Raw genomic sequence first — 7237 nt, forward strand, 5'->3', positions numbered from 1 at the left:
GTCATAGCACCTCACTGGCTGTTAGTCCCACTGAATGCTATTGGGTTAAGGAAATTCACATTATGATCCATATAGCAGTTGTATTTTCTTTTTCTGGTTAATTGACCATAACCTTTGCTAGAATATAGATAACACAGGCCTACAAAATTGAGGGTCAGAAAAGCTTTTCCCAAACTTTACAGTGGTTTGATATGAATTTGGGGTGCTGATTCCAAAAATGGCATCCGTTTTGCCCTATCAAGTCTAGTTTTGTAGATATAGTATAGCCTCATTAGTGAATGGTTCAAGCAGCTTCCTCATGAGGAAGCTGCTTGAACCATGCACTAAAGAGACTATGCCGTGTCTCCAAAACTAGACATGATAGGGCAAAACAGATGCCATTTTTGGAATCAGCACCCCAAATATACCCAGGAATTGGTTCAACATTTAAGGAAGCAAAATGTGTGTTGGCCTGTGTAATTCAACACAGTTTGTTCGTTTACATTCTGCATGAACGTATCTTTCCAATGATCTATAATGTGATGGTATTATTCATAAATACAAGTTTTCCAAAAGGTTTCCAACATTTTGGCTGCTAATGGTGCCACCTTCCCTGAGGGTGTCACCCAGTGCAGTGCATACCCCCTGCACCTGCTAGTGACACCACTGGAGGGTGGAAGCCATCCCTGCATTGGAAGCCTTGAATTGTGTGAAACAGGAACCTAGTGTAGCCCAGAAACTAGACTAGACAGCCACCTTGCATGTTCTTTGGTGCTGCAGAGGAGGCCACTGGAGCTTTGGAATGAATCCAGAACCAACTGGTTCAATTCCAAAAATGCATGTACCTCAGCCCACAAGGGTAGAATTCCACTGAATCCCTGTGATGGTTTCTCTGGGTTGACAACCAGAAGGGAGGCAGGGGCCAGGGCTTAGGGGGGTAAAGGGGGTAATTTGTACCTGGGCCCAGGAGTCAATGGAGGGGGCCCAGAAATTTCCTGGAATATTACATTTTCCTATCTACTCGGACTTGTTGACTGCAAGGGATGCTGGAGATACTACCACAAGTGTGCATGTCATATATGCTGGACCAAGGAATGCATACATGATATTCTTTAACACAGTGTCAAATCTGGGAGGAAACAGGTCTGCTACAGTAAGTCCTTGGCTTGTGGATCTGCTAACTATGAAGTACAGGAGCTCAGGGACACAGCCACAGGGTTACAGCTGCTGCAGAAGCAAATTTTGGTATGCACAGGACATTTTCCATTCTAGTGTGGGCCTAAATATAATGATGCTAATTTTCTGCATGATTTTCTATATTTAAAAGATTTTAGAGAGATTTAGGAGTGTGTTTAGTTTTCCATATTACAGTATCTAGCTGCCAATGCCACATGGGTGGGTAGACTTGGGCTCCAAAGACTTTTCCAGCTGTCTCCACCCTCCCCCACCCTTTTTTGCCCCTCCATACCCCCATCACCACCCTCCCCCACTCTGTTTCACCCCTCCCCCTTTGCAAAGGTGCCCAAAAGAAACTTCATACCCCCTGATAAAATTCCTCTCAGAGGCCCTGTCCTATGCCACCTTACAGGGATCTAGCACCTCCCATCCAGATGGTCTCCAACCCTTTCTTAGTCCTGACCCTCTCCTTATAGTCCCCAGGCCTTGGTTGGTCATTCCCCTTCCTGGTTCTACCACCCAGCCTGGCCGCCTTCTGAGTCCTAAGCCCCCACTTCTGGGAGATGGGAAATCTTCTGCAGACATCTGCCATGCTCCTCTGCTGCTCCAATATATGTAGGCACACTATGCTGAATGAGTTGACAGCTTGCACCCTGTCCCACTGATGCCTTTCCAGGACCCAGTCCTGTGTTCACTAGGCAGGCCACTCCCTGGGTCTAGTACGACCTGATGACTATGAAGACAGCCTACTTACGCACCTTAACTTGAAGGGGTGGATCATAGTTTAGTAGTAGTTCATCTGTTCTGAATGCAGAAACTCCTGGGTTCAATCCAGTGGCGTCACTAGGATGGTGCGGGCTGCACCGGATGACATGCACAGGGGAATGACGTGCACTAGTGACCAAAATCGTGAAAATTGCAGTTATTAGAAGTAATACAATCATGCTATTTACCATTTACCAGCCACTGAAGGCAATAAGGCTCCCAGGCATAAAAGCACCTGCTGAAGGGAGAGTTTGGGGTGGGTTGTAGAAGGAGTGCAGGTTGGAGAGGAGACTGACTGACTTGGCATATTGACTTTGGAATCTGACCTGGACTGTGACTTGGCTTATTGACTTTGGACTTTGACTTGGATACCCTGACTGATTTGACTGACTTACCTGGAACCTGACCTCGGACTGTGACTTGGCTTCTTGCCTTTGGACTTTACCCTGGATACTCTGACTGACTTTGTGACTACTCGAACAGGCTGAGGAGAGCTGGAGAGCTAAGGACTGCCACTATACCTGGAAGGACTGCTGCCTTAGGAACTGGGTCCCTGCAGTTTAAACAGGCAAGCTATGCTGGTGGTGGAGTCTAGCAGTGCTGCTGTAGAGAACTGGGGTCATTGTTGGGGAATGAAAGGGGAGCTAATTAGCTTACAGTGGGCATAAGTTCCCTAAGTGAGGCTTGGAGTGGAAATCTGGCAGAACAATGTGTAATTTACAGCTGAATGCAATGAAAAAAACCATATTGAAATATCTGTGTTCTATCAAAAGGTATAACCAAAAAATCAGCAGGGTAGAGTAACAGTACATCACCATACCCACCACCTAGGTCTATGCCCTACACACTGCATGGGAGGAGGTGCATCATGGGGGTGACGCACTGGCCTACTGCACTGGGTGACACAAATCCTAGTGACACCACTGCCCTGAAGGCCTAGATGCCTTTTAAAGTGGGTTGGAAGACAGGGGTGCTGGATGGGAAGGCTGGACAGGGGTTGATTGACCTCTGATTGGTCTGTGGAACTCCTTGCCACAGGAGGTGGTGATGATGGCACCTGATGGCCTAGATGTCTTTCAAAGGGGGTTAGACAGACAGGAGCACTGGACACAGGAGCTGGATGGCTGACTGGCGAACTCTCTCCCTCTCCACCCTTGGATCTCAGGGTCTGGGAGGGGCTTTTCATGGTGTTGCACAGGTTTGGTGGGTAGGTGAGCCTTCTCATGGCCAGCTCTCTGGAGTGGTGAAGCACCCCATCAGGGTCTCCCTGCATGTCTGGAGCCCAGCCCAGGTGCCATCATTTTGGGGACTGGAAGTTTCTGACAGGCTGTGAAGGGGTGAAGAGAGCAGAGCCCCCCATGCTCTGCTGGACTGCTGCAGGCAGGGATGCCTCCCTGGGGACTGCTGTCTACTTGCACCAGTAGGCACAGGTCAGACCAGTCCTGCTTGGGGGGTGGGGGTGGGTGAGAGAGGGCAGACCTCTCAGCTCCCTCCCTCAGGGTGGCTCCTCTCCCAGGAGGAGGAGAGTCACCCAGCTGGAGGGGGTCAGGAAGGGGAAATGGGTCTAGGTGGGGATGCTGCAGCAACATCCTGGAGGTGGGGGGGGCAAAGGAGCGTCTCCCCCTCCTGTCTGTCTACGATGAGGAGCTGAACCCAGGGGCTGGACAGGGGTAAGTGGGGCACCCCCCACTGACATCACAGGTGCAGCCCAAACTGAAGGGGGCACTCTGAAGAGCCTGGGCAGGTGGAGCACTGGAGGATCACCTGGTGAAGGGTGGGGAGAAGCCACGGGGGGCGGGGCTGTAGCGCAGCAGCAGTGACGTCACAGGGCTGTACAGTGCCACCTACATCCGGAGAATCCCGTGACGCCACAGCTGGCCTCATGGATGGGCCAGCCCTGCCCCAGCGAGGGAGCAGACTATGGCCAGCCTTCTATCATTTTAAATCATGTTTATATTGTGTTTAAATCATGTTTATAGATATTATTATTGCATGAAAACAAGTATCTTAGCAGTCTTGGCATTAAGACATCCACAGTTAAATTGTAGATTAAATAACAACTGATCAATAACAGCCACTGCAGCAAAATCAATGCCAGGCATAACATAATCATTTCCTCCTTCTGGATGTTTTCTGGCAGACAGGGCCTTCTTTGCATTGGCATCGAACAGGGATGGCGCCATGTCACCTTGGGAACCTGCTTTATGGGGCCTAGTGGGCATGCATGCATAAAACGCTCTCTTGCACATGGATATGCATCTCCTTTCGGTTTCCTCCATGTACCTGGATGTGAGGCCTGTGGGGTCAACTGATTTGAAGGCTGTTTGCACAACGATCAGTTTTTGTCCTCGTGTCGCAAGACATATTGGACACATTCACTTTGGTTTTCTGGCCGGATTTAGCCTTTTTAATCCGAGCAGGTCAGAGATGTAGCAAGTCCAAGTCCTCCAGAGTCCTCTGTAGCACTCTGGTGCCCTGCTGGGGATCTCTCTTCATGTTCCTAATTGTTGATAAACAGAAAACACCTTGCCCCAGGGTGCTCATTGTTACATATCCCAAGCCATGTGTTTTTCTATACACCTGCCATTGTGGTCAAAGTGAGTGAATCTGTTTAGGTTGTTAGCACCTCAGATTTCAGAAAAGGCCCAGAGATTTCCTGGCATCTTACATTTTCCAATCTCACCCAGACTCGCTACCCACATGGAATGTTGGGGGCACTACTGTGGGCAGCGTCGGCTGCTGCAAGCCATATGCAATAGGCTAAGGAATGCATACCTGACACTCCTTAACAAGTGACAGGAAACTGGCCTGCTACAGTAGCTCTTCGCTTGTGGATCCACTTACCAGAAAGAGGGTATAGGAGTTCAGGGACAAAGCTGCAGGACCACAGCTGCTGCAGAAGCAAGTTCTGGTATGCAAAGGATGCTTTCCATTCTAGTGTGATCCAAAATACAATGATGCTAATTTTTTTTGGCAATGATTTTATATATTTAAAAGATTTTAGAGAGACCTAGGAGTGTGTTTGGTTTTCCATATTACTGTATCAAGCTGCTGATGCCATGTGGGCAGATAGACCTGAGCTCTGCATAGGAAGCCCAGTAGACATGGACTCCAAAGACTATTCCAGCTGTTGCCGCCGCCACCACCCCATTTTGCCTTTCCCACCTTTGGGAAGATGCTCAAAAGAAGTTTTGTCCCCCCTGATAAAATTCCTCTCAGAGGCAGGGGCCATTACTCTGAGAACCAAATTTAGCCCAAGGGACTCCAGGTCTTGAGCTTCAGATTAAAGTTACATGGAATCAATGCAAATAAACTATAGAGGAGAATCATAATTTCAAGAATTTGGGCAGCTGCAGTTTCCTCTGCTATAGCACTATGATGAGAGAGGTTCACTATATTGAATTTGACAACCTTGACCATGAAACAAATCACAGGCCTACACGTGTTCCTAAGCTCATTGCAACTTTCTTTTCTCTTTTCATACAGCCCCTTCACAAATGAATGGGAGTGAAAAGATAAGGAGAGTTAAGCAAGGAAAAGTTCACAAGGAACCAGTAGTGGGAATGCTGGAGAAAGGGAATTATTCCACCACACACAATGTTGTTAATTAGGTGCTATTTCTCTGCAGGATTCAGCCAGGTGAAAATTTATTTAGCTAATAGAAGTGAAGAGTGAACATTTGCAAGAATCTCAATTACCTAGTTTAGGTTACAATCCTATACGCACTGTCTTGGGAATAAGCCCCATTGAACACAATGGAACTTACTTCTGAGTAGACATGCATAGGATTGTGCTATAAAGCCCAGATTTAGATAGCAACCTATGCTGGAGCCAAACAAGTGAAACATCCTCATTGTAAATTTCAGGCTTTGGGCGAGGTAACTGCCACAATTTGACATAGGGCCAGCCTTATCTGTAAGGCAACTATAGGTGGCTATCTAGAGCAGTTACTCCCTAGGGGAGTGGTTCTCACACATTTAGCACCAGGACCAACTTTTTAGAATCTGTCAGGACCCACCGGAAGTGATGTCATGGCCTGAAGTGACATCATCAAGCAGAAAAGCTTTTTACAATCCTAGGCTGCAATCCTACCCAAACCTACCCAGGAGTAAATCCCATTTACTATTCTTGTTAAAAGCATATACATAGTAGCCTGTTAAAAGTATAGAAGTGTAACATTTCTCCAAATGCAGTCACATACCATGGTAGCATCAAATCTAATATATTAAAAATAAAATATTGAAATGAATGGGGACCCACCTAGTAGGTCCCAATCCACAATTTGAGAAACACTGCCCTTGGGAGTGGCATCACTATTATGATATGGGTTTTCCATTCTTAGTGTGGGCTTGGTTCATCACCTTGCTCTGGTTATCACACAGGATGCTCTGCTATTCCTTTCCTTTCCCTTTTGCGTACTTCTACTTTTATAACCAAACATGATATACAATTGGTCAAGTTTTCTTTGGTATTATCAATCTTTTAACACTTTTCTTTTTAAGAGCTATTCTGAACCCTGCTCTGAAATTGATTGTATCTCAAATGCTTAAATTACTTGGCAAAGCTTAGTTACCATTTAGTTTCTTGATTTTTCTCTGTAAACCGCTTTGTGAACTTTTAGTTGAAAAGCGGTATATAAATACTGTTAATAATATTGAATTACAAGTTGGTCCATTCAATGTGTGAACACACATGATAGGAAAGAGAGCACCATTATTGGTCAAAAGCTTTGGAATTGTTTCAGATGCAGCCCTGGAATAGCGGATGGAGTTGAAAATCAGAAAGAACTGAGATAACCCTTCAAAATTGTGTAGGAAAATAAAGCACTGATAGAGTTTGTCAATGGGACCAGTCTGTTTAGTCTGTTACGATTCTGTATATAACTAAGGACATGTCTAATCAACACAATGAACTTAAACTAGTTTAACTTTCATGGCTTTCCAAAGCTGGCAGCTGCCATTGTGTAGAGACCACAGAGATCTTAAACAGATAATTCTTTGAACCTTAACAAAACTATTATTCCCAAGGCCTAATAATCATAAGGGCTTTATACTACCAGAACTAACGTTCTGACAACATAAGGTCCTTTACCGCTGTTGCAAAAGGTGAGTGGCTACAGCTCCACACAAGCAGATTCCCCTCCCCATTTCCCCAGGTGCTGCTAAGTCAGCACAGGGGTAGGGGTAGAGGTAGGTGGGGAGGGGGAAGAATAGATTGGAGACCAAGATGGAACAAGGCCTGGAAGGGAACCGTTTCTCAGCAATAGTGTAACATATCCTTATGCACCTTGTGGGAGCACTGGAAGAGGAGGAAATAG

This window comes from Tiliqua scincoides, chromosome 3, assembly GCF_035046505.1.
Source record: "Tiliqua scincoides isolate rTilSci1 chromosome 3, rTilSci1.hap2, whole genome shotgun sequence".
Taxonomy (NCBI): Eukaryota; Metazoa; Chordata; class Lepidosauria; order Squamata; family Scincidae; genus Tiliqua; species Tiliqua scincoides.